The 27,199-nt window shown below is 35.2% G+C and overlaps 1 long non-coding RNA gene across 1 annotated transcript in view; it reads left to right on the top strand.

Annotated features, from left to right (window-relative positions):
• Positions 1-27,199, top strand: part of LOC121042886 (uncharacterized) — a 211,619-nt gene that overhangs the window by 94,861 nt on the left and 89,559 nt on the right. The window contains exon 3 of the long non-coding RNA XR_005796509.1: positions 7,486-7,663. This is a non-coding gene — a long non-coding RNA (uncharacterized LOC121042886). The remainder of the gene's footprint in view (positions 1-7,485; positions 7,664-27,199) is intronic.

Here is a 27,199-nt window from a genome sequence, read left to right as displayed (position 1 = left end):
TTTTTCCTCTTTTTTTGGTGAACACATTTAAGTTTTACTCTCTCACCAATTACAGTTAAACAACAGAGTGTTACCCACTATATAGTCACCATGTTATACATTAGGTCCTCAGACTTCACTCATCTTATAGGTGAACTATAACTTTTATCAACTCCAGCCTCTACCTATTTCTTCCACCCCACGGCCCCTCGAAACTATTGGTTTACTCTCTGCTTCAGTAAGTTTGACATTTTTTTAGAATATACATGTAAGTGATACCAGGCAGTGTTTATGTTTCTCTGTCTGGATAATCTTGCTTACCTTAACATCCTCCAGTTCATCTATGTTGTTGCAAATGATAGGATTTCCTTTTTTTAAAGGGTGAATAATATTCTATTGTATATATGTACAGCATTTTCTTGGTCTGTTCTCTTGTTGATGGACACTTAGTTTTTTGCCAAATTTTGGCTATTGTGAATAATGCTCTGACAAACAGGAGTAGAGATCTATCTTTGAGATAATTATTTCGTTTTCTTTGGAAAATGACACTTGAACAACACAAGGGTGAGGGGCCAGTCCCCAGGGAGTCAAAAACCCACATATAACTTTGACTCCCCAAAAACTTAACTACAAGTAGCCTACTGTTGACCGGAAGCAGAAAACAGTTGATTAACACATATTTTCTGTGTTATATGTACTATTTACTGTAGTATTACAATAAAGTAAGCTAGAGAAAGGAAAATGTTATTGAGAAAATCATAAGGAAGAGAAAAATGCATTTATAGTACTATAGTTATTGAAAAAAATCTGTATATAAGTAAACATGTGTGGTTCAAACCTATGTCATTCAACGATCAACTCTGTATCTAGAAGTGAGATTGCTGGATCATATGTCGTAGTTCTATTTTTAATTTTCTGAATATACTCCATACTGTTTTCCATAGAGGCTTTCCAAATGTAAATTTACAAAATAGATGATTTTTAAGGAGACATGGAGAAGATTACCAAAAAAAGTTGAAAAATGTGACTTCTTTTACTTTTTAATAAATGGACTCTGATAACATTAAGAATACTGTAACATAAAGCTGATCTGCATTCTTTCCAATACTTACTTATTTTCTGCTAATTGTAGCTTCAAACACATTAATTTTTATAGAAATGATGAGGCATCAATATTTAAGACATTTCTTGAACACCTGTTTTGTGCAAAACTAAAAGCCAGTGTCTTTCCACGTAAGGGATAAATTACAGACATATCCTGGTGGAATTCTTGTCTAATTATTGCTTTTATTTTGTTCAGTATTGTGTCCTAGCTAGTTATTTAGAGAACTTGGGAATTGTTTAAGAGGTGAGTTACAACAATGAAATACAACAAAAATATTATCTTTGGATCATGTTATTTTCATATATATGAAAGCAGTTTGCAGTAAAATATTTATCATACTTTAAAAAATATAAGTACTCTCTGTTAAGTTTTAATAACCCTAGTTTGAAATTTAAAACATTTTAAGCACAACCCAGGGGAATTTTATATGATATAAGCCAAGGATATCAGAACAACAACTGTGGCCTTTTATTAGCAGTTATGATTTGTAGCAAGTCTTTATTGCCAATTTTCACAACTCCCTTCCTCTTACTTTTCTTTTCTTTTCTTTTTGTTTTGTTTTGTTTTTCCCTGTAATCAAGTCTTGTATTAGCGCTTTTGGCCCCTGGGATCAATCTGCACCAGACAACATGAAACAAAACTTCCGTCTAGTTCTATACTTCAGCTGTTACTGACTGGAATTCAATTATATATAAGACACATTGTTATTTAAAATTCAGTAGGACTAAAAATAAAACAAATAAGCCAAAAACTAAAAGGTTTGCTTCCAAGGAACACTCGTTGATTACTAATAGGTATTATTTGAGGCTAGAAACATCCAGAATTTAGAAAAGCCCACTTGATAACTTATTTTCATATATAACCAAGTTATTAAGGAATCTTAATAATAGATGTGGGCTATAAATAGGACATTAATGAGTTTTTCATTAACCATTGTCTCTAATTCCATTTTAGAACTTTCTTCTCTGAACTTTGAGTACATCTGAATAGAAGTGACAGGCTTTCTGGCCACTTTCATGCATTGATTAGCCCAAATCAAAGAAATTCATTCTCACATTCAATTGAAAGATGTTAATTTCCCATTTTTTCCTACCTCTTAGATTGGCCTGACTTGCAGTGTAGATGCATAATCTGTTTTTCACCCTGGCTATCTTCTTTCCCTGTATTCCCAGTTCCATGCAGGGATGAAAAAGGCATTAATGAAAGAGGAGTAAAGAATATGGTAGTATTACAGGTGTCCTAATGTGAATTTCTTTTGGGTTGTATTTGTGGGCTTATGGGAATTATCCACTGGGATACTCATATTGAATAATTTACTGATATGGGACGTATACTTTGTCTAATCACTAGAAGTCCTTCTGTAGCTCTCCATTTTGCCTTCACCCACTGGTATACACTACAGTTTACAGTAGGGCTATACAGTACAGTACAGATCAATCTCTTCTCTATGAAAAATGCTTTCTTGGACATGGTCATTTACAGAAGCTTTGGGTGAAGTAATTTCCAGAATTTCCACTGGTAGATGGGAATTCAGTGTGCTAGAGATAGGCTACTTGTATACCAAATCCATTTTCTTTTCTTCCTGGATACAGAGCTATTCCTGCGTTTCCTAGCTTTCCTTGAATTTGATGTGGATATACGGCTGAGTTCTAGCCAACAAAATATGAGTGTGGTGCTATTTCCAAGGTTAGCTCACTAGAACTTCTCATGTACAGTCCTCCATATTCTTTTCACATCTGCCTCCTTGAGGCAGCTAAGGACAGAGATCTAGGAAGACACCTTTGAAAATGATGGACCATAAGATGAAATAAATCTAGATCCAATTAAAGAATAGTTTCTTGCTCCTTTGTAATTTTTATAAGCTCCTTTTGTAATTTTTATAAATCTTATTTATAAGAAATAAATTCTATCATACACAAACCGTTATACATTTTGGAGTTTGTCATAGCAAGTAATCATATTTTAACTAATTCATGCATGCATTGTAGCTAGGCTTGTCATATTTAGCAAATAAAAATAAAGGGCATCAACTTAACATCCAGAATTTAGAAAAGCCCACTTGATAACTTATTTTCATATATAACCAAGTTATTGATGAATCTGAATGATAGATGTGGGCGGTAAATAGGATATTAGTGAGTATTTCCTTAACCATTGTCTTTAATTCCATTTTAGAACTTTCTTCTCTGAACCTTGAGTACATCTGAATAGAAGTGACAGGTTTTCTGGCCACTTTCATGCATTGATTAGCCCAAATAAATTTCAGGTAAACAAGGAAAAAAATATATTTTTTTAATTAAAAATTTTTGTTTAACGTTTATTCATTTTTGAGAGACAGGGAGAGACAGAGCATGAGTGGGGAAGGGGCAGACGGAGGGAGACACAGAATCTGAAGCAGGCTTCAGGCTCTGAGCTGTCAGCACAGAGCCCAACGCAGGGCTCGAACTCTCGAACTCTGAGATCATGACCTGAGCCGAAGTCAGATGCTCAACTGACTGAGCCACTCAGGTGCCCCAAGGAAAAATATTTTAAAATAAGTATGTTCCATGAAAATATTGAGGACATGTTTACATTAAAGATTATTTGTTGTCTACCAGAAATTCACACTTAACCGGGCATCCTATATTTTATGTCAACCCTGATTCTTATCACACTAAAAAGTGGGCATGTATGGCACTCCCAGTGTTTCCCTCTCTTGTTCCATTTTTCTGTGACTGCTCTATCTGGAATCAAATTTTCAGAAACATATGGAGGAAGGTAACCTTTTGGCTTCTACATTCACATTATGCCTGCAAACAAGGAGAAATGTGCCAGTCTTGTCCCCAAATTCTCCCAACCAAGTCATTCCAGCACCATGGCACAAGTTTCTCCAACTCAACAACCATCCATGTGGGGAATGTCATGTAAGCCTTACCTTCAGTATACTCCCTAAATTTCTGTATATGATTCTCTCAGAACCCAACTAGCTTTGTTTGGCACAGAGACTATTACCATATTTTTAATAACCATATAACTGAACACTCAGATAAATTCTTCCCTCTGATGGACTTGAGTCTTTCTTTTATTTGGCTACAAGGGGTAGGGAGAGTGAAGGAAGCAGATATGGTCAAATCTTAGTAAATCTTGTGACTAATGCCTAAAAGCTCCTCTTCAAAATGTAGAGAAGCTTATTAGCTATTGGGTTGTTTTTTTTTTTTTAATCTTCAACAGGAATTCTCAGACAACAGGAGAAGTTGACTTTATTATAATTCCATTCAAGTTCCATTCAATTACATTTTTTCAGATCGTCAAAAACATTGAGAAAATGCAAAACTTATTTGCATATTCTTAATTTCACTTCAAAAAAATAACACTTGACAATCAAATCTGAATAGTATTTCTCTTGGCCAGCATAATTCTGTGTCCTTCAATTTACATCTTCAATAAGTTCAGGCTATCAGTTTGTGTATAGCTTACCAAACTCTATTGTAACCCACATACTATGTGCTCTGTGCTTTCATTATGTGCTTCATATCATTCTTTCTTGTGTCATTATAATATGATATTTGGCAAAATGTAATACTAAATATTGGGTTGGAGTTTTGTTTCTTCACTTACTCTAAATAATTTAACCTATATTTCTCTAAGAGTTTGATTTCTTTCTAAGAAAGAGATTATGTTTCTTCTGTAAGGGCAGTATAACTTAACACACTGAAACGATATTAAATATAATTATAATTTCAGGGTTCAAGGGAAAAATTACACTCAAAAGTGAAAGCAACACATCTTTTCAAATCAATTTGAACAAAATGAAGCATTATTTTAAAAAATAATATACTGTATTAGAAATGAGAAACTGAAGCTCCAGCAAAACTGATAATAAAGTGGACAACAAACTTGGGTCAGAGACAAGCAATTATACTATTATTTTTAATTTTTTGGCATTAGCTGCTAGATCCATGAGGTGAAAAATGAAAATAGAAAAAGAAAGAGACTCAAATCACATAATTGTATTATATATTATTCATATTATACAGTATTCTGTTTTCTCAATCTAATTTTCTGTGGTTAGTATCAGAAATACTCGGTTTAATAAAACAATACAGTTTGTTATGGGATAGATGCTAAAGTAAAAGCAGAATGCACAAGGATCTAATATCTATTTAGTAAAAAGGAAGGAAGCCTTATTCAATGGAAATCAAATTTGATATTTTACATTATGCATTATACTTAGTATTAAGAAATTATTGAAAACATCTGCAAAGAAGAAGTAAATGGGACAGAATATTTGGAGCCTTATTCTTAATTCTACATAAGAGATAGATATTAGTGTAGGACAGGAGTTGGTTGACAAACTTTTTCTTTAAAGATCCATATGGTCAATATTTTAAGCTCTGAGGGCCATAAGGTACTTATCTAACTAGTCAATCTGCTGTTGTAGTGAGAAAGTAGTCAAAGATAATGCATAAATGAGTAATTATGGCTGTGTTTCAGTAAAACTATAACTACAGGCTATTGGCTAGATTTGATCCAAGGATCAGAATTTGTCCATCCCTGTTCTAAAACAAATGCACATTATGTTACTATCTCTCTCAAACACAGAGACTGTCTTCTGTTTCTGATTTTAACTTCTCAGTTTACAAATCATTTCCAGTTCTGGTTCATGCCAGTGTTAATTTCCCAACAACCTTGCCCTTTCTTTGAAGCTCACAATTGATATATTGAGAAGCCTATTAATTTCTTCATAGCTCTAAAGAGAATGGACTCCTAATCAGATCTAATCATTTGCCCAGCTATTTGTGGTTTTAAACTGATGAAAATGTTAAGACAGTAGTCCACTGTTCAATAGCAAGATGACTCTTTCTAGAGGGGATTATACATGTCTTTTTTTGTTTTTAATTTTTTTAACTTTATTTATGTTGGAGAGAGAGAGCAAGAGAGTGAGAGAGTGCACGCACACAAGAGAGAGAAAGTGAGCAGGGAGGGGCAGAGAAAGAAGGTGAGAGAATCTCAAGCAGGCTCTGCACTGCCCACACAGAGCTTGACATGGGGCTTGAACTCATGAAGCAGAGATCATGACCTGAGCCGAAACCAAGAGTTGGATGCTTAACTGACTGAGCCACCCAGGCGCCCCAGGGATTATACGTTTCTTAGTCAATTTGATTCTTTTTTAAAAATTGATTTAGGGAGGATCCATGTATAGCATCTAGGTGATTTTGCTTTGAGCAGTTGAGATTTCTCATCAAATATTTATTATTTATTTACAGACAGGAAGACATTTTAATTAGCTTATTTTTGACTGGAGTTCTTTCTGCATAGCAGATCACTTCTTTGAAATGACTTTCCTGATGAACTGCTTCGGTACCATGACTGTAAAAATAGCCTCTTAAGGGGCGCCTGGGTAACTCAGTCAGTTAAGTGGCTGACTCTTGATCACAGCTCAGGTCTTCACCTGTGGGGGGTTTTGAATTCAAGCCCCACGTTGAGCTTCCTGCTGAGCATGAATTCCTGCTTAAAAAAATAGCCTCTTGATGGCCATAAATATCTGTCTCCACCCCTGAATCCCAAATGTGTATACATCATTTTTCACTAATTCATAAATTCAACAAATATTTGTAGAGACCTAGTGTGCAAAACATGTTGTACTTGATGTTTGGCATTGGTTGAGTTTTGACTATATATATAGGCAAGGTTGAGTTACTATTTGTGAAATCAGTAAAAAAAAAAAAATGTACGCAAATTAAAAAAAATAAATGTCTTTTTATGCATGAGGAAAATTTCAATATCTTAAACCACCCAGGGTGGGATAATGATGAATCCAATGGGAACTGAATGCCCTTTTAAAGAAGTCTAGTGAACTTTGTTGAAGTGGAAATCTTTGGACTAGCTTTCAAAGTTATTTAAAGGATTAGATGCCTCAGCTTCTATTTTCTCTTCTTCTGGATCCCCTAGAGACAAATTCTCGCTTCATTTTATTCTCCATCTCTAAGCCATGCTTGAGTTTTTGTTTGTTTGCTTTTTCCTTGGCTGTGACAATAAAAAACTTTTGGCTAAAATTGGGTGCTCTTAAGTAGCATCATGTATAGATTTGTCAGATGCTCACCAAACTTTTGTCTTCACATTTCCTACCAAAATGCAGCTGATTTTCATATTCACAGTAGTCATATTCTATAAACTTATTAGGAATGATGAATTAATGAACAATGAGCCGTTACTCCTAGGAGAAATGTAAGATTAGTTTCCTAAGAGTCTCTGGTTGTATTGTTGTCAACTAATCAGTATATAGAGATTTTTGTGTGTTTCTATCTAAAAACATTTTATTTAATAGATGTTATTGATTCATTAGCCTTGGACTCAGCCACAACACTATAATTCATGCTTGAATGAAACTTATCTAACACATGTATCATTCTTATGCTTAGGAAAACTTCAGCACTATGCTTTGGAGACCATTTTAAACAGTAAAATCACCAAGAAGAAGCATAAAATTGCAAATAATGTGGCACCAAATAAACGGCAAAGAAGATAATCAGAAGGAGAGCTGAAACAAGAAAACAGAACATCATCTTGTTTGACCTCCATTGGGAACTTGCTCTAAAGGTAACTCAAATTTTTTGATATCCTTACATGTCTATGAATGACCTTGAAACGGCTTTGATTATTGATTGTAGAGGTGCAAATGCATTTTAGTGAGGTGAATTTTTTTGTAATATTATTTATTTTGAGAGAGAGGTGGGGAGGGACAGGGAGAGAGAGAGTGAGAATCCCAAGCAGGCTCCTCGCTGTCAGCACAGAGCCTGACATGGGGCTTGATCCCACAAATGGTGAGATCATGACCAGAGCCCAAATCAAGAGTCAGACACTTAACCAACTGAGCCACCCAGGTGCCCTGTGAATAGGTGAATTTGTAATTATGGAATCTGTAATAATGAAGAATGACTGTACTTTGTCAAATTTACCTTATAGCAAGATGGAAAGGAAATAGATTTTATTACTTGACTTATGTTGTTTTCCACTTAACTTGGTAGTCTACACACCCTCCAACTGCTATTTTTGTATTGATAATATTGCTATTTATTGATATTGATTATAAGGGCTTACATTCCCTGTTGTTAAAGAATGGAGTGAAAAGTTGACTGGTAGATTTAGCAGGTGATCACGTACAATTTGTCTTAAGGTGCAACTCTCATGAGGCATTAAGAAATGGAATACAATATACTCTTAAACTCCCTTACAACATTTTCAGCTTCTGCCTAAATGATGCAAATCTGTGCAAAATTAACTCCAATAGTAATAATTTCTGACTGTTTTAAGTAATGTATTTTCAAAGTCCAAATTCTATGCTGCATAAAGAAATAATTATTTCCACACATGGTTAAGTCCTCTTTGCATGCTAGAAAGACATTTTGATTGTAAACTTTGAATTTATTAAATTGTATGTACCATATAATTTTTTCCTAAGGAAGTCTTAGCATATATACATGGCTATGCTTCTTAGAACAGACCCAAACCAAATAATACCCTGGCATATTTTTGACTCTGTTCCCAATACCTGCCAGACCTTAAGCTCCACAAGGAAGGAAACACTAGCTCTCTTTATCACGGTTATTTAAAGAATGCATGACACATAGTAGAGGCTCAACAAATACTGGCCAAATAAATGAGTAAATGGGTCAGTATATCTATACCACAACATAAAGAATTAGGAAGGATTTATTCTCCAAAGTCTACTACCCTAATGATTTTGAGCCTTTAAAAAGAAAAAAAAAACATACCATAAAATACCATAAGATATTTTTTCGTATCATCTTATTTCAATATGATTTTACAAGTAATCTCATGGAATAATTAAAAATAATATTTATTATAAACTGATGTGAGTTAAAAAACAAGACAAAACATAATAGAAACCCTGTAATACATATTTTGGCTTTTCAATGGAATCCAAAATCACCAGCTTACTGACACCCAACAAGCCAACACTTTGGTATGTCTCTATACTTTCTCGTTAACTGTACACTCTGCTTCTAGTTCAGTAAAAATTGAAGTCAACATAAACAAGCTCTGAATCATAAAAAAAGATTACTAGGAAATCCCTAAATATTTGGAAATTTAAAAATTGACTTCTACAATGATTTACGTGTCAACGAATGAATTAAAATGAAAATTAGAAAATATTTTGAGCTGAGTGACAACAAAACGCTATATGCCAAGAATTTGGAGTGCACTTAAAGCTACTAGAAGAAAAAAAATAATGTACTGCTTTATACCAGAAAAGGTGAATGGGAAAATTAGTGAACTAAGCACTGCTCTAAATAGCTTGGGAAAATGGCAACAAATGACACCCAAAGAAAATAGAAGAAAAGAAATTATAAATGTTAAGAACCAAAATTATTAACATAGAAAACAAGCATACATTATAGAGACCTAGCAAAACTAAAAGCTGATTCTTTGAAAACACTGAAACATTCTTAAGCACCTGGATAAACTGAAGAACATTAAAAAAAACAAGGGAAACAAAACCAGTGGGAGAAACAAAAAAGGAAACTTCACTAACAATCCTACAGACATTAAAAATATATCACTTACAGTAACTTCAAAAATATTTAAAAAGCAAAACATGGGAATAAATTTCACTAAGGTGTGCAAAATATCTACAAGGAAACATGTAAACCGTGAATATGGGAAAATTAAAAAATAGATGTAAATGTAATAATAGAGATATAAATGTAGTAATAGACAAAACTTTTCATGGATGGGAAGATTCAGTATTTCAAAACATCAGTTCTCTTCAGATTACCCTCAAACGCCAACATTTTTTTCCAGAGTTTAAAAACCTTATTCTAAAATCTGTATAGAATAACAAACATTCAAGACTAGCCAGGAAATTCTGAAGTAGAATAAAAAAGTGAGAAAACTTGCTCTGATAGATACTAAGACGTTACAAAACTAGTGTAAGTTAAGACAGTTGTTGGCATAAGGATAGAAAAATAGGGAAATGAAGCAAAATTAGAATCCAATAACGGAAAACAGAAACACAATATAAAACAAAGGTGAATTTTCAGAGCAGTGAGAAAAAGACTATGAATACATAATGTTGGATTATTGGATATGCGAATGAAAAAAAAGTGAAATAAATTTGACCCCTACTTCACACTTTACCCCAAGTGGAATGAAACTAAATGTAAAAGGGAAACAAGTAATTCCACTGTAAAATAAGGTAGAAAATTACCTTTCTTGGTGGGAGGGAAGGGGGAGTTAAGAAAATGTTTCTTTAACAAAACACGCACACAAAAGCACAGCTAACCATAAAGGAAAATATTCATAAGCTACAGTACAATAAAATTAAGAAATTCTGTTTATTGAAAGACAGGAATAAGATAGTGAAAAGGCAAGCCACTGATTGGGAGAAGATATTTGCAATGCATATAATAAAAAGTGCTTGTTTTCTGAAACTTCAGTTTCTGAAACTGTGAATAATTCCCATAAGTCAGTAAGAAAAAGTCCAAGAGAAAAATGGCCATAAGAAATGAACTGGTACTTCAAAAGAGATTTTATGAAAATGTTTAAGAAACATTTAAAATGCTGGTTAATCTCATTAATACCCAGATAATAATAATTAGAAAAGTGTAAGTTGATGAAGAATCAAATATGATTACACAACCACCGGAATAGGTAAAAATAAAATTACTAAGGCACCTGGGTGGCTCAGTCGGTTAAGCATCTGACTCTGGGTTTTGGCTCAGGTCATGATCTCATGGCTCGTGAGTTTGAATCCTGAATGGGACTCCGCACTGCCAGTGAAGAGCCTGTTTGGGATTCTCTCTCTCTGCCCATCATCCCCCATTCGCACTGTCTCTGTCTCTCTCAAAATAAATAAACTTAAATAAATAAAACAATTTTTTAAGTAAATAAAAATAAAATTACTAACACTGCCATGTGTTGACAAATATATGGAGGACTGTAAGTCAATACATTGTTGATATGTCTATAAATTGCAGCTGCTTTTGAAAACCAAAAGATATCATCTACTGAAATTCAACAGATACTTGCTCTATGATCCTTGCAAATCAACAATAGGGAGCTTTACATGCCTTAAGAAGAGTTCCCAATAAGTAGATGAATCTGTGATATGTTTGTTACTGGCACATCTGGAAAATGAGGTATCATTACCAGACAAGAATGGGAACTGAAAGAAGAGATTTCCTAATCTCATTTAATAGATGGAAGACAGTTGTAAGCAGTGAACGATAGTTGTAAGCAGTGTCAAAGAATCACGCATAACATAAAACTATCATTAGAGCATCACTTTTAAATTTCACAGAAAACTCCTGCTGACTTTCAGCACAGGCTGCATAGCCTTCAGCAACATGTTGCTCAGTTGATGAACAAAAATGAAACAGGTAGGAACGTTTAAGCAGACAGGAAATGCTAACAAAACTTTCCCATTCTCTGACATGACACAAAATTAATGCTGACAGTGCCCAAGGTGATTGGGTCATATATCATTTGTGCCTTAATAAGTCTAAAATAGTACTTGCAATAAGCCTAATAAAAACTGTGTATTAAGACAGCAGTTTGTCAAGTTTTAATACTCAGCTTTTTTTTTCTTTTAATATTTCATAAAATAATGCTGAACAGTAAAATCATTGGCATCTTAGATTTGATGATATTCCATGAGATATTGCCTCTTCATGCTAATTCTCATACATATTCCTAGAACACAGGAAAAGACAAAAAGTATGTACAAGAAAATATTAAAATCATTTACCTTTAAAAACTTTAGGTTATATAAACTTGTAAGATCTGCCGGTACTTCTACACTTTAAAAAGTTTTGGGGCACCTGGGTAGCTCAGTTGGTTAAGTGTCTGTCTGACTCTTGATTTCAGCTCAGGCATGATCTCACTGTTTGTGAGTTCCAGCCCTGCGTTGGGCTCTGTGATGACAGCATGGGGCCTGCTTGAGATTCTCTCTCTCCCTCTCTCTCTCTGCCCCTCCCCTGTACACACACACTCTCTCTCTGTCTCTCTCAAATAAATAAACTTAAAAAAATTTTTCATTCTGGGCATGCATTAAGAAGTCTAAAATCTAATCAATGCTAAGCTTTATGGAAGGAGGCTTACTTGTAAAGGCATCTATGACTACTTAAATGTCTAGAACCATAGCTTCCTACACATTGGTCCAAAAATGACCAGGGGATCAAGGTTTAGAGAGCCAACCTCAGAGTTCCTGGTTCTGTGTCTCAAAATTCTGCAGTTTGCTTTTAAAGAACTCCAAGGGTGATTCCGATGCAAAATTAGGTTGCTCTATGGCACATTAAAAGATTTTCCATAACATGAGATGTAGTTATATCAAGTTAAGAGGTGATTATCCACAATAACCGTTATTTATTGGACTTTCCCTGGACAGTACCAGCCACTAGATTCATTTAACTTACAAAAATAATCAAGCAGATATTAACATTCTGTTTTTATAGATGCGTACTCTTACTCTACAGTTCTCTCTATGCTTATACCTATCACTTTGTAAGCAGCTAGAGAACACATGCTGCTGTTTTAATAAAGAACTCTATTTTGTACACAAAAGTCAGAGGTCCACATACTGTATTTCTTCTTTCTTCTGTACTTGGACTAAACAAAATGCAAGCAAGAGGTATTACCGACTCCCTGTGGACTTTTGTCTCATACATGAAGCTTATTAAGTAGGGAGAAACATCATGCCAGCAACTCAGATGACTTTGGATATATATAGTCAAGGCATTGCTTTCTGTCACTATATTATGCAACAGGATAGCGTAAAATATTTGGTGAGAACATTTTAAATTTCAAAAATCACACTCTGATGATTCTTTCAAAAGCTCTAAGGGGTTTCCTTTTTTTTAAAACAGCAATTTTTTAATTATTCCATGTCTTCTGTAGCAATAACGTATGGAAAATGTGGATATTAAGCATACGTTTTAAGCCACAAAAACAGTAAAAGGACTGAATTGTTTTGAGCACAGTTCGAATGGTGTGCTTGTGTTTTCACCAAGATAAACTTAAAGAGCAATGTTCCCAAACAAGATATACACACAGCCAAAAAAACAAAAGCAGAGCAACAACAAGAACAAAAACAAATAGAGGTGAACATTATTTTGTAACTTTTATTTGCTGGAAATTATGTCATTTCACAACATGATAAATTTACCAAGAAATCATAGAAGGTTCAAGAACCTTTTCTTGTACTTTTATTTAATAACATGAAATGTAATACATTCCCAGGGGTTTCGTGTGTCCTTACTTTATTTTGTCCAATGAGGAACAAATATAACAGCTTCTCACATTGGGGAACTTTAGTAAAATCTTATTAATTTGCATGCTAAAAATATGATTATTTAACTTGTTAGTATATCATCTAGGATGGACTGAACAGAAGTATTTTCTCTTTACTGTCTATAAAGATTAGCTTTGATTATACAAGTAATAAAGCCAATGATATTCCAAAGACCCATTTCAACCTATTCCAGAAAAAAAATTATTTTTTAAAAGTAAGTTAATCTTAGCTTATGAATGAATGTAAGCTACTAATTGCAAATTAATCTCACGTATTGGGGCACCTGGGTGGCTCAGTCAGTTAAGCATCTGACTTTGGCTCAGGTCATGATCTCATAGCTCATGAGTTCCAGCCCCACGTCAGGCTCTGTGCTGACAGCTCAGAGCCTGGAGCCTGCTTGGGATTCTGTGTCTCCTTCTCTCTCAGCCCTCCCCTGCTCATGCTCTGCCTGTCCCCCCACCTCTCAAAAATAAATAAATGTTTAAAAAAGTTTTTTTTTTAAAATCTCATTTATTTACTTCAAAAGGACCACTAGGACTTCTATTTGTAAATAGTTGTGAACAGTTAAGAGAGGGGGAGAGAGAGAGAAGGATTGATATAGAGAAAGGAGAAAGGCTGGAGACTTGCTAGTGTCACCTGGGTGAACTGAGGTGCTTTCAGAATTTCCAACAAAGACCAAAATATTTCATTTCCAGTGTCACACTTTTACTTTGTAAAATATAATACAATGCTCTAAATCCACAGTGGGTTTAAGAGGGTTAAACCTTATTTAAAGAGGCTTCACCAACACAAGCAATTTAACTTGTCCATTTGTTTGGTACTCCTGTAGTTTTTAAAGCTCAGGACAATTTTCCAAAGAAGGATTGGGTTGGATGAGAACTTTCCCTTGTCAACTAAAAGAAGGAGAATTGCAGTCGAGGAGGTGGGGAAGGAGACCTTGCCTGGTACCTTGACTAGGACTACATTGCTGGGCAGCACATAGTTGAGGTTCTGGAAAGTGACTTTCTTAAGTTACCCTTGCCATTAATTCCCTTGGAAAGTCTTTGTGTACACTCAAGAGTCCAAGTTTTAAGATCATTGATTTAGAGAATTTCAGTAATTTGCAAAAGCCCACACAGATTAACACGTAGCTTAAACTCCCTGACTGCAGAAACCCAAGTTCTTAACCACTGCACTGCAATCCATTCTTTTTTCATTAAAGATAAATTATACATAGAAACAAATGCCTATTACTTTTTAGTATTTGTAAGTATCACACTGTCTCATCTATATCTCTCATTATAGAATGATGCTATTTTAATTGCTTTGATCTGTAACTATACCTTTTTACTGGGATTTTTTTTCATTCATATAGTTCTAATTTCTGGCAATCAAATTTAAGCCTCAGGAAATAGTATATCTATTGGAAATATCAAATAAACTTTCTACATTTCAGTTTAGGAAATTTTATAGTAGTGAGGTAATGATGTTTAAAAGCAAATTTCTTGGTGTTTAGATTTATGGTTTGGCTGTTCTGTGCTTCTCTAGTTTATTTTCTGTTCCACTTTATATTAATACAATACTACAACATTATTATAAGATAAATGTTTCAGCTTTATTCATTAGAAAAACATTACAATTTTGTTCTAAAAACATTAATCATAGTAATTGCACTAAATTAATACTGTACATTCGAAATAATCTGTTTGCCTCTGCCAGCTGGAAATCTGTGTCTCACTAGGGAATAACATACAACCACTATAGAGAAACCAAGCTGATGTTCCCCTTCTAGAATATTTTAACTGTGTTTGCACCGTTGACAATGAAGGTTATAATATTTTCTTTGTATTTTCTAAACATGTTGTGGCTTACCACCAATAAATCGTTTTGAGGTATAGAAAATACTGCACTTGCCATTGTGAAGGAAGGTGGAAGGAATGGAAGAAGGAAGGGAAGGAAAGAAGGAGGGATGGAGGGTGGAAGTGAAGGAGGAAAGAAAGGAGGGAACGAAAGAACCGAGACACACGAGTTGTTAGAAAAGACATTTAGACTTGGAAGGGAGCTTAGATATCAACCAGGTTAATTATTTCATTTTCTAGACGGCATATCACCAAACTTGGAACTACAAACCATATATTCTTTTGAATATTAGAAAAACACCAAATGAATTTTTTCAAAGATATGCCTTCCTTGTAGTGAAATAGCCTCTCTTTTATAATGAAGTTTTGATGGCTGCCTGGCTTCTTCATATTTTATTCCCCTCCCTCAGAGTTATTACTAATAATTCTACAACAGTTGGGAAATAGACAATAAAAACTTATGAGCTTCTTGGGCCACAGTGGATATTGTGTATATAATGATGTCACACAGGAAGGGCTATGGTGTCATGGTTCCTGCCAAATAGGGTTGCCCACTATAGTTCAGATTGTAACCTGGAAATTATTTTCCCTATCCCAAAGTGAGTAATATAAAAATGTCCCATCTACTGACCCAGAGCTTTGAACACAGGTGCAGGAGGCAGTGATAGAAAGAGATAGTTGCACTGACAGTTTAAGTATAAAAAGAAGCCTTTCCTGGTAACAAATAGCTCATGATCAGTATTTTGCAGAGCGTATTCAGGCAAGGGATCCTCCTTAGCAGTTTCACAACTGAGACTGGATGCTCCAATACATAATCGGAGGCAGAAGATTTGTGCATATAAAGTGCATACTTAATGTTCCCTGACAGAAATTCTCCAGATCATTCACCTTTATCTCCAATTCCATACTTTTGGGTAGTCATTACCAAGAATTCTTGAATAATCAGGGTAGTGCTTATGTTCTCCAGAGTCAGGAGACCTTTCTGGAGTCACTCTTTATCTCCCAATTCCATACTTTTGGGTAGTCGTTACCAAGAATTCTTGAATAATCAGGGTAGTGCTTATGTTCTCTAGAGTCAGGATATACCTCATTCTTCTTCCCATTCTTCCATAAAGTTCATTCCTGTGAAAGAAACCCTATCTGCCTTCCAGAGAACCACTAAAAAGGGCGGATGTGGGTAGCAGTCACTACTGTAGATTTTCTTGGGAGGTAGCCCATTTTAGGATGGCACAGAAATCCTTTACAATCAAATATTACCCATTTCTTGTTTAGGTTTCTTCACTACTGCAAATTGTCACCAGTTTACTTTCTCCCCAGTGTCCAAGAAAAATTATGCCAGAGCGTTAAACAGTCAAGAAAGATTTTTTTCAAGATGATCGAACTAGGAGATTGAACTCTGCCTATACTAAAGGTGGGAGGGCTCAACTTTTGAAACAGAAGGTGGGAAAGTTTCAAGCACTAGGGGGTGCTAGTGGGAAGGCACCAGGGGTCTTCAGGAGGTTGGTTGGCCGGTGTGCTTAGGCCACCTGTGTTTATTTTACTAATTGGCTAATTTCTGCTTATCAGAGTTAGGCTCCTACTCTCCCATAAAGGCTGGGAAATCGGAACTCTATCTTTCTAAAAGGATTATATTTCAGAGGCTTGCCTTCCAGCTTCTTAAGAAAGATGTATCTGGGAGGTTAAACTGGTATAGCCTGGGAGGAGATTTACATTTCAAAGGAGCAGGGGAAAAAGTGTATAATTGGAAGTTTTCTAAAGGAAATACTGTAAGAAAAGTGAGGTCAGGGGCCTACAGTCCGGGAGGAAGACTGTCTGAAGTTTAGTTAAGCTGCATAGAACAGTAAAGCCATTTTGTAATCAATGTTTTAGCCTCCAGTTTTTTGCTCAGATATTTTCTCTTTCTACAATTTTCACATATTTTTTTTTTTAGTACACATAACTCCCTCTTTTTTTGAATGTGTTCAGAAACTCCCAGTTCCTCTTTTTTTAATATGCAGAAAAACATTAGTTTTCTCTTTTCTCCTTTCCTTTCAGAAAATAGCATATTCAGGATGTGTAGAGTGAGGAAATTTTCACCTTTCACACCTCAGGAGCCCTTTTCCTGAGCAAAGCATCATTCATATTGATGTGAATTGTGTCAGTTCTTTGTGTATAAAGTCTTCTGCAGTCGGTTCTGTATTCAAACAATATATAGTTTCTCATCACAAGAAAAGAATGCTCAAGATTTGAACGGAACTAATGTGAAACCAGAAAGCAGAGTTCAAATATGCTCCCAAACCTGCCCACAGGGCAAGTGAGTTTGGTTGCTCTGTATTTGTGCCTTTACTAAATGCAGAGGTGCCATAGGAAAAGGTAAATAACTGTCATATCCTTGTTTCTGGGCATGTTCTTCCTTATTCATGTAATGTAGGTTTTACACTAATTTCTCAGAAATATATGTTTATGTGCCATCCCTTTACTTACAAAGCATCCGTTAAACTGATTACTAAGTGTGTGCATTTTAGTATTTCAAGTCTGAGACTTTTTATTCTTTTCCAACTCCACACTGCTATTTTTATGAAGCCGCAAAAGCACACCCCTCTCAAAGGAGAGTTAATGGACTAGTTTTGCCTGTTTTCTAGTTCAGAAGGGTATTCCCCATGGGGGGAAAATCATAGTTTCATTAACCGTTGCTGGAGTACTTTCCTGCTTTAAAATGCTGCCTTGAGGCTTTTAGTGGGTGTCTGTGAAGAAAAGTGACAGAGGATTTGATGCCATAGGTCCGACCTTCACTTCATGGGCATGGCTGCTGCTCATTACAGAATATCCTTGTGCACTAGGTGAGGAATTTCCTCTCCTCCCAGAGGGCTCTCATGTAGGGGTAATAATGGGTCTTGATTTTTCACTTCTTTTATTAAACCAGCAGATTGATATCTGGAAGGAGACTTTGACAATCTAATGAATGATGTGTTACAATTATGTTGAAACCACTGGTCCCATGTTACCTGTTCATCAGTCACCCTGTTACCATAAAACTTGTCAAAGTTGAGATGCAGATGGTATGGAATAGACTGTTTCAGAGTCTATATTAGTCAAAAATTATATCAGCAGCTGGAAGAATGCATTTGGAATGGCAAAAGTCTTGGTTTCTTTGTTTGAAAAGAAGATCCATGCATCTATGTATGCTATCCACACAGATGGGTCTCAGTACTACCTTCTGATTCTTAGGTTGATCATTTAAGTCTTTTGTTTTGATGGCCTTTTCTGTTTTTATAAACTTGGGATGACTATCCCAAAATACATCAAAATGTAATGATTGAGAAATTATCATTGATTACAAAATGATAATCAAATTATCATTGATTACAAAATACATCAAAATGTAATGATTGAGAAAGCAATGGTTGTGGTTGTGAAGAAAGAATAATGATAAAGGAGCCATGAGCTTTCAGATACTAAATAGTTATCTTAAAGCACAGTAGGTAATACACTGTGTTAACAGTACAAGGATCAGTGGATCACTGAGGAAAAGAAATATAGAAACAAACCCTATATCTAAGGGTTTAGTTAAAAGAGTAAATAGAGAAATTATGTGAGAAAAGAAATCAAGTTGGAATCACATCTTACATTTTTCAGTACAATAAATGCTAAAAGACAAGTCAAGTTGAAGTCATTAGATAAAACCATAAATGAAAAACAAAAACAAAAAATTGATGTATTTGTAAACCTAAGTGAGGAATTCCTAAGGATAAATACAGTGAAGGTATTAATAAATAATGTATGATATATTTGGCATCCCTCCAAACAACAAAATCACCACTGGTATTAAAATATCAGAGATGCATAAAGAGAAATATTTGCGAGGCACCTGGGTTGCTCGGTTGTAAAGTGTCTGACTTCAGCTCAGATCATGATCTCCCAGTTTGTGAGTTCAAACCCCGCGCTGGCTCTGTGCTGATAGCTCAAGAGCCTGGAGCCCACTTCAGATTCTGTGTCTCCCTTTATTTCTGCCCCTCACGACCATTCACACTCTGTCTCTCTCTCTCTCAAAAATAAAAAACATTAAAAAAATTTTTAAATTTTTTAAAGAAAAATATTGCTATAATTATGATTAAAACTTAACATATGTAATATATACAGTACTTATAAATCAGATATAAATAAAACTCAAATTCACTGATCAAACTGACAATCCTGAAAGATAATTCAGAGGAGAAATACAAATGACTGATAAATGTACAAAAAAACCATATTAGTAATTAAAGAATTAAAAATTTATCTGATAATGAGATTTTTTTAAAAAGATGATAAAATTTGCAATATATACAATGGAATGTTACTCAGCCATGCCATTTACAATGACCTGGATGTCTTATGCCCAGAATTCGTGATCCCCAAAGACCACTAGGGAGCCGAGTCCGATGCAAAAGCAAAGAGCCTTTATTCGAGCTAGCTCGAGCTCAATCCCCTACCTGCACCGAGATACCAGGGAAAGAGTGCGAGTTTCAAAAGGACAAAGGTTTTATTGGGGCCTGGGGGCAGTTGGTGAGGTAATGGCTATGGCCTCAGCCGATTGGCTGCAGAAGGGTCCTGGGGAAGGGTCCGAGTCCTGTTAGGCAGGTGAGGGGGGGTTACTCAAGGGGAGGAGGTGTGGTCAAGGTGAAGGACACAGAACAAGATGGAGTCGGCTGGCGTAGGCCCGCCCTTTCATATGGAGCTAGAGAGTATTATGCTAAGTGAAATAAGTCAGTCAAAGAAATAGAAATACCATATGATTTCTTTCACTCATGTGGAATTTAAGAAACAAAACAAATAGATATGGGGGGCGGGGAAGAGAGAGGCAAACCATAAAACAGACTCTTAACTATAGAGAACAAACCTAGGGTTGCTGGAAGGGAGGTGAGGAAGGGGGGATGGGTTAAATGGGTGATGAGTATTAAGGAGGGCATTTGTGATAAGCACTGGATATTGTGTGTAAATGATGAGTCACTAAATTCTACATCTGAAACTAATATTACACTGTATGTTAACTAACTGGATTTTTAAAAAAAAATTTTAAATGTTTATTTATTTTTGAGAGAGAGACAGAGTACAAACAGAGAGAGAGGGAGACACAGAATCTGAAGCAGGCTCCAGGCTCTGAGCTGTCAGCACAGAGCCCAACAGGGGGCTCGAATTCACGAACCGTGAGATCATGGCCTGAGCTGAAGCTGATGCAACTGACTGAGCCACCCAGGCGCCCCTTAACTAACTGAATTTAAGCAAAACCTTGAAACTACAAAAAAATAAAATTAAAACATTAAAAGATGATAAAATTTGGAAAATGTTTTAAAATGATATAAATATGCTCTTTGGAGGATTGTGGGATTGTGGCTCTCAATCTTGTCAGCCTAAATCATTCATCTTATAATAAATTATAATGGCCCTTTGACAATTTTGAAATGAAATTCATAAGTAGAATAAAGTACTAAATGAATAAGTTCCAGACAAAAGTGGGAGTACAGTACCCTCTCTGGACTCTAAAGAAGAAAAAGGTGTTACTCAAATGTACTAATAATGCTGAATACCAAATAACTCATTTATGGGATCTGTCACTAAGATACTTGGTGACTGTTTTTGAGGAAGAATGCTGTGAATTGATAACTCCTGGTAGTCCTTTTGAAAAGTTGCTTATAAACTCATTTGGCTGAATAGCCATTCCTCTTGTTATGTTTCATTTGTTGTACAGTAATGACACTGGAAAATGATGTATTTTAATGCAATTATTTTTTAGGTTGTTAAACACAGATAAACCTTTTGTATTCAGTTTCAGTAATTTTCTGCAAGCAGAAATGCGTATTATCATCCAGGATGTTCCTCCCATTGAACTTAAAATTTGCTTGACTGCAGTCGTTGTTACACAGCTAATTTTCAAAAATCTTTTGCCATCTCATCAATTTCTCTCAAAGGAGTATCTTTGCTGAATGAAATAGAAGAGATGATTTCATTTGGATTTCTTTCCACCAATGGGCAGCTGCTAAAGATTAATTATTTTGTAAGATCGCATGGCCAATCACGCTTTGTGATATTGGCACTATTCTGTAAGAAATGAAACCTTTATTCTACCATAAATGTTTTTAAAAATTTGTACTTTCTATAAAAATTGCTGTGACAGCATTATGAGTTTTAAAGTCCCCTTTGAATCTTGTATGATGTGTCTTTGACAATTCTGTAAACTTATTGCTTTGTAAGATACTCCATTTATCATTTGATTTCATTGGTCTGTCAGAAATGTGCAAAATAATAATTGAGTTTTTAATCCAATCATACTATCTTTTAATTGGAGTACTTAGGTCATTTACACTTACTCTAATGTTTGCTGTTTTGTTTACTACCATTATTATTATTATTTATTAATTATTTTGGTTTGCTATGCCTCTCTTTATGTTCTATTTCTCCTTGCCAACTTCTTTTGTATTATTTTAATTTTCTTAGTATTTTCATTTATATTTTCATTTTACATTTGTATTTTATATTTTGAGTTTCCTTGCTCTGCTATGCATGTACTGTAGTGTGGGAACAGAGAAACAAGAAAAGCAACAGGAATTTGCCTCAGATTCTTTGAATCATAGTTTTTCTGGTCAGAGAGGATTCTCTCCCTCTTAGAGTTTTCCGTAACTACTCACTATCAAGGCCATGACTTTGCTGTCACTGCTGCCATGATGCTGCCAAGGTGTTAGGGTGGTAAGGAAGGGGAAGAAAAATCAACAGAAGATTTCCTTTATTCTCCCTGACTCATTGAGAATCCCTTTCCTGGTGCTTGGACCAGAAACAGAGCTTTTCTTAAACTTTTTTTATCTGCATTTAGTGCACGTGTCTGGGTTTTAAGCTACCTTTGGCGGAGAAAAATAAATAAATAAACTTCCTTCCATTTCAAGGGAACTTGAAAAATTCTGATCTCTATTTCCCTTCCAGCTGCTACCATTTACTTTTCAGGGTTCTCAAGTAGCTGTTCCATGCATTCTATCTGGGATTTATAGTTGTATTCGATGGGAAAATACAGGGTGTGATATGTGTATTCCGTTTTCTCAGAACCAGAACTCTTCAAAGGACTTCTTTTGTTGTTTTAACAAACTGTCTTTATGACATATAAGACTTATAAAAATACCATATTTTTTGTTTTGTATGCTTTATTAACATTTTTCATCACCTTTTAAAGTGTAGGCAGTCAACAAAATAATAAATAAATTTTGATTTTCATGGCATAAATACTCTCAGCATCACCAGTTTCAGGCTACCAACATTACATCACTGGGTGTAAAATTGGAAAGGCACGTGCAATAAGTTGCACACCAGAAATTGTATTTCTGTCATGCAGATACAATAGATACAAATAACCTCAAGATAATAGGAAAATAATTAGTGATGTGTTTGAGTATCTATTACTTTTAATTTTTAATATAATTTATTTAATTATAAATTTATAAAATTTATCTTTATATCTTATTTAGTTTTATTTTATTTTATTTTATTTTATTTTATTTTATTTTAATCCAAGTTAGTTAACGTATAGTGTAATAATGATTTCAGGAATAGAATTCAGTGATTCATCACTTACATATAACACCCAGTGCTCATCCCAGCAAGTTCCCTCCTTAATGGCCGTCATCCCTTTAGCCCATCCCTCCACCCAACACCCCACCAGCAACCCTCAGTTTGTTCTCTGTGTTTAAGAGCCTCTTAGGGTTTGTCTCCCTTCCTGTTTTTATGTTATTTTTGCTTCCCTTCCAAGTGTCTTTATCACATGTAAGACTTATAAAAATGCCATATTTTTTTTAAGGATAAAGAAAATAGCACCTGGTGAGAAAATATTATACTTCAATAAAACGTAAATTGGAAGTTGTGTATGATTTCTTTTTGAAGAGGGGCAGACTGATATAATAACTAAGATCATGGTGTCTTTGATCAGACTAATTGATATTCCTTTTGTACACAACCACTCTCTCTCTTAGTTTCTATATGTGTAAAATTGGATACTTGTAATACAACTAGGCACTGTTATAAAAATACATTAGAAAATACATGTGAAAGGATATAGAACAGTGCTAAGCAAATAGTAAGCACTATATAAGTGATAGCAGTTATTAGCATACAGTTTATATAGTGCATATTACAATCCTGAAACTAAATAGAGAATACACTCAAATAGAAAACGATCATCGAAACTCTAGATTGTGAGTGTGATAGCACAGATTCAGCAATTCCCTACATTCTCAAACATTAGAAGAGGAAATCGCTGAACTTAAAACAAAAAATGGAAGAAGATTATATAAGAACCTAATATAATTTTTAGGCACATTATGATAAAATGTGTAATTTAAAACTGTATTTTATGCTTGTGAAATCTTTGATGAAGTGGTATTTCTTCCTATTGCTCAAATTTGCCTAAATGATAAAACCTGCACCTGTTTGAAATAGTTTCTTCCATACAAAATAATTACCATAAATTGCAATTAAAATTAACACTGCTATATCATCATTATATCTATGATTATTGTTGAAATATCTTCTTTCTTTACTTTTTTACATTAAAATGATGAACATAATTGAGAATCTACTTTTTGCTAAGATCTGTGCTAAGCTCTGATTGAGAATTTAAATTCTACTCAAAATTCAACTCAAAATATTTAGGCACTGACACTGTGTAGCAACTTTCCCGTTTGTTTTCTTTTTAGCACTCTTCTCTATCTAAGGTGTATAATATACTGTGTATTTTACTTTTTTGTAATTTTATTGTTTTCCCCACAAGGATATAATCTGCACGCGTAAGGGGATTTCTGTTTTATTCACTACTCTGCCATCTTCATTTTAATAAGTGCCTGGTATATATTAGGAGCTCAATGGATTTGGGGAATAAATAGTGTAAAGAACATATATGATTTTGCTTCTTAGTATGTATAATGATTATGAAAGATCAACTACATATTCATTGATTTAATAATAACTAGCATTGGTGCATTCAGACTGTAAAGAACAATACTTAAGGGGAGGCAGTATGATGTAGTACTTTGTGAGAGCAGATCTGAGTTCACATCCTTGCTCTGATACTCATTAGTTCTCTAACCCTGAGAAAATTATTTCCTGTCACTCAGTTTCTTCAACGTTTTTTTTTTTTATTTTTTTTATTTTTGGGACAGAGAGAGACAGAGCATGAACGGGGGAGGGGCAGAGAGAGAGGGAGACACAGAATCGGAAACAGGCTCCAGGCTCCGAGCCATCAGCCCAGAGCCTGATGCGGGGCTCGAACTCACGGACCTCGAGATCGTGCCTGTCACTCAGTTTCTTAACCTGCATAACCAGTGATGTTAAAAAACACTCCTTGTTTTAAGGATTAAGTGAGTGAATGCATTCACAGCTCCTTAACAGTGCCTGGTACACAGGGAAGGGACATTTATAAAAGGTTAGCATTTATATATGATATTATTAGTTATTCAAAATACTCTGCATAGTAAATAGAACAGGCACTCTTTGTATTATCGATTTGTTACTTATTATCATTTAGCACTCCATTTTTTTCAGATGAAGAGAAAGATTTAAACTACAGAGGTAATAATTGATCAAAGTGGGATTTGGAACCATGTTTCTCTAAATTCATAACCATGTTAATTCTTTTATGTTGGACCATCTTCAAATATTCACTGAGTGTCGGTATAGAGCATAGTAATGTGTTTGGCACTGTGGAAGATATAAGATAAGATCCTGGTACATTGATATTAATCTTGTCATATTTATACTGACAAACCAACAATGATAATAATCCAAGTGTCTGATAAAGTTGTCTGAAACACTTGAATGCTCATGAACATTATTAGATGCAGATAAAATATCGGTAATTGAGCATGGAAATCTGTTTACAAAGGATTTTTCCAGGAAGTAGGCTTGGAGTGCTGGGGGGAGGGGGGTGGTGTGGTAGGTACAGGGATGCACCATTGAGACCCTCTTTGAGAAAGCACTCCTTTGCCTTGGCTTAACGGAGTGCAGTCAGATCACAGCCAGCCCTTAAGGGTTGCCTCTGCTGCAGAAAACTGCCTTGCTCCTTCATGCTTTTCCTCAGGGAGGCCCACATCCAGTGACTGAGGTGGAGATTAAAAGGCAGGCTTTGACTCCATGCGGTACAAACCTGAGGAGCCATTTTTAATCCTGAGCTCCCTGTAGAGTTGCCCTTGAAGTTTGACTTCTCCCCATCCAGTTCTCCTTCTCCTTCTTCCCACAGGTGTTGTTCCCAAGGATGCTTTTTAGTAAACACCCTGCATTAACTGCCTCCAGTCTCCTTCTTGGAGTCTAATTTCCAGAGACCCCAACCTGTGACAGGGAAGAGGAAAGAAGGCTTTGCTGGCAGCCTCGCCCTTATTCCTAGTCAGAAAATCACATGATTTTTTTGTTAGATAAATTGAACCATCTCTCTGGGCAAAACTTGTAACACTCTTGGAAGTTGAATAATGCTCTCTGTATAGCTCTCTGTGTCCTGGGATTTTAGGATCCAGAATCTTAAAGTCCAGAAGTCCCTTATGTTTTAACCTAAAAATGAAATATTTTAGCGGGCATGCTGATAATCCAGTTATCTCTACAGAGACCTTGGTCAGTCTTCTATTCTTAGGAAAGACTAGCAGAAAATAAACTTCAAGTGATACACGTGCCTCATTTAGGGAAATAAAAAAAAAAAGAATCAGAGTTACTAGCACACATTAGGCTATCACAGTATGAACACAAAACTTAGATAAGCTAATGCTTAGTTAATAGATTTAATTATACCAGGTAAAATCCATATGCTCGGCTTCTAGTACTTGGTGCTGTTGAAGACTATAGCAAAAACTCTAGTGCACATGTAGAGAGAGGGGGTGTTTGAAGGAAAACTTCATCTTCACCAAGATGACATGTAGTATGGACCAATGCTTCAGATTCAATGACTTGTGGTCTTACATTGTGATAGATCTTGTTGACCTTGTGTATTCTCTATATCTGGAGATGAAACTTAGCCATCTGTGAGATCCTTTTTAGTAGGGGCAATGGAGACTATGAGCCTTTCTTGAAAAGTTTATACGTTTGCAATAGTGGAAACCTTGAGAATTTTCTTTTTCTTTCTTTTTCCTCTAGAAAAGGTTCATCAGAACCTCTAATTGAGGTGCCTGGTTGGCTCAGTTAGTTAAGCATCCAAATTCAGCTTAGGTCATGATATTGCGGTAAACAAGTTCAAGCCCTGTGTCAGGCTCTGTGCTGACAGCTCAGAGCCTGGAGCCTGTTTCAGATTCTGTGTCTCCCTCTCTCTCTGTGCCCCTCCCCTGTTCATGCTCTGTCTCTCTCTCTCTCTCAAAAACAAATAAACATTTAGAAAAACAAAAAAACAAAACAAAACCGAAAACCTCTAACCATTTTCTCTATAAATCTCAATTTTCCTTAAAATGTTGTGTTGTATTTGCTTTGGGAGCTGACTAATGACAATTTCTTGTGAGCAAGTGTTTTTAGTACAAAATGCTGTTTCCACTGCCTCTTGGTATGGAATTTTTAAGTTAATGAAATGTGTCTCCTAGGGAAGGATTCCCTTCACATTTTTTCACTTTTACACCCGTCAGGAGAATCACTCTTTGCAGAATCTTCACCTGAAGCTATATTTATTGTTTCTGGACACCTAGTAAAGATGAAAGCTTCTGCCAAAATTCCTGTATCTCATCATCTATTTTTTTTTTATAAACATTGTATTTGGAATAATTTTAGATTTACAGAGAAGTTGCAAAAATAGTGCAGAGAGTTTCTGTATACCCCTCACCCAGTTTACTTCACTGTTGTTTTATATTATTTTGGTACATTTGTCAAAAATAAGAAACTCATGTTGATACATTGTTATTAAACTCCAGACTTTATTTGAGTGTCACCACTTTTGCATTGGTGTCCTTTTCGTCTTCCAGGAATCCATCCAGGGTACACGCTGATATTAATTGTCATGTTTCCCCATTCTCCTCTGTGACAGTT

The sequence above is a fragment of the Herpailurus yagouaroundi genome, unplaced genomic scaffold (assembly GCF_014898765.1).
Source record: "Herpailurus yagouaroundi ecotype Mexico unplaced genomic scaffold, PumYag 186, whole genome shotgun sequence".
Taxonomy (NCBI): domain Eukaryota; kingdom Metazoa; phylum Chordata; class Mammalia; order Carnivora; family Felidae; genus Herpailurus; species Herpailurus yagouaroundi.
Note: the sequence above shows the minus strand (reverse complement) of the source record. Positions and strands in the feature narration are given on the sequence as shown.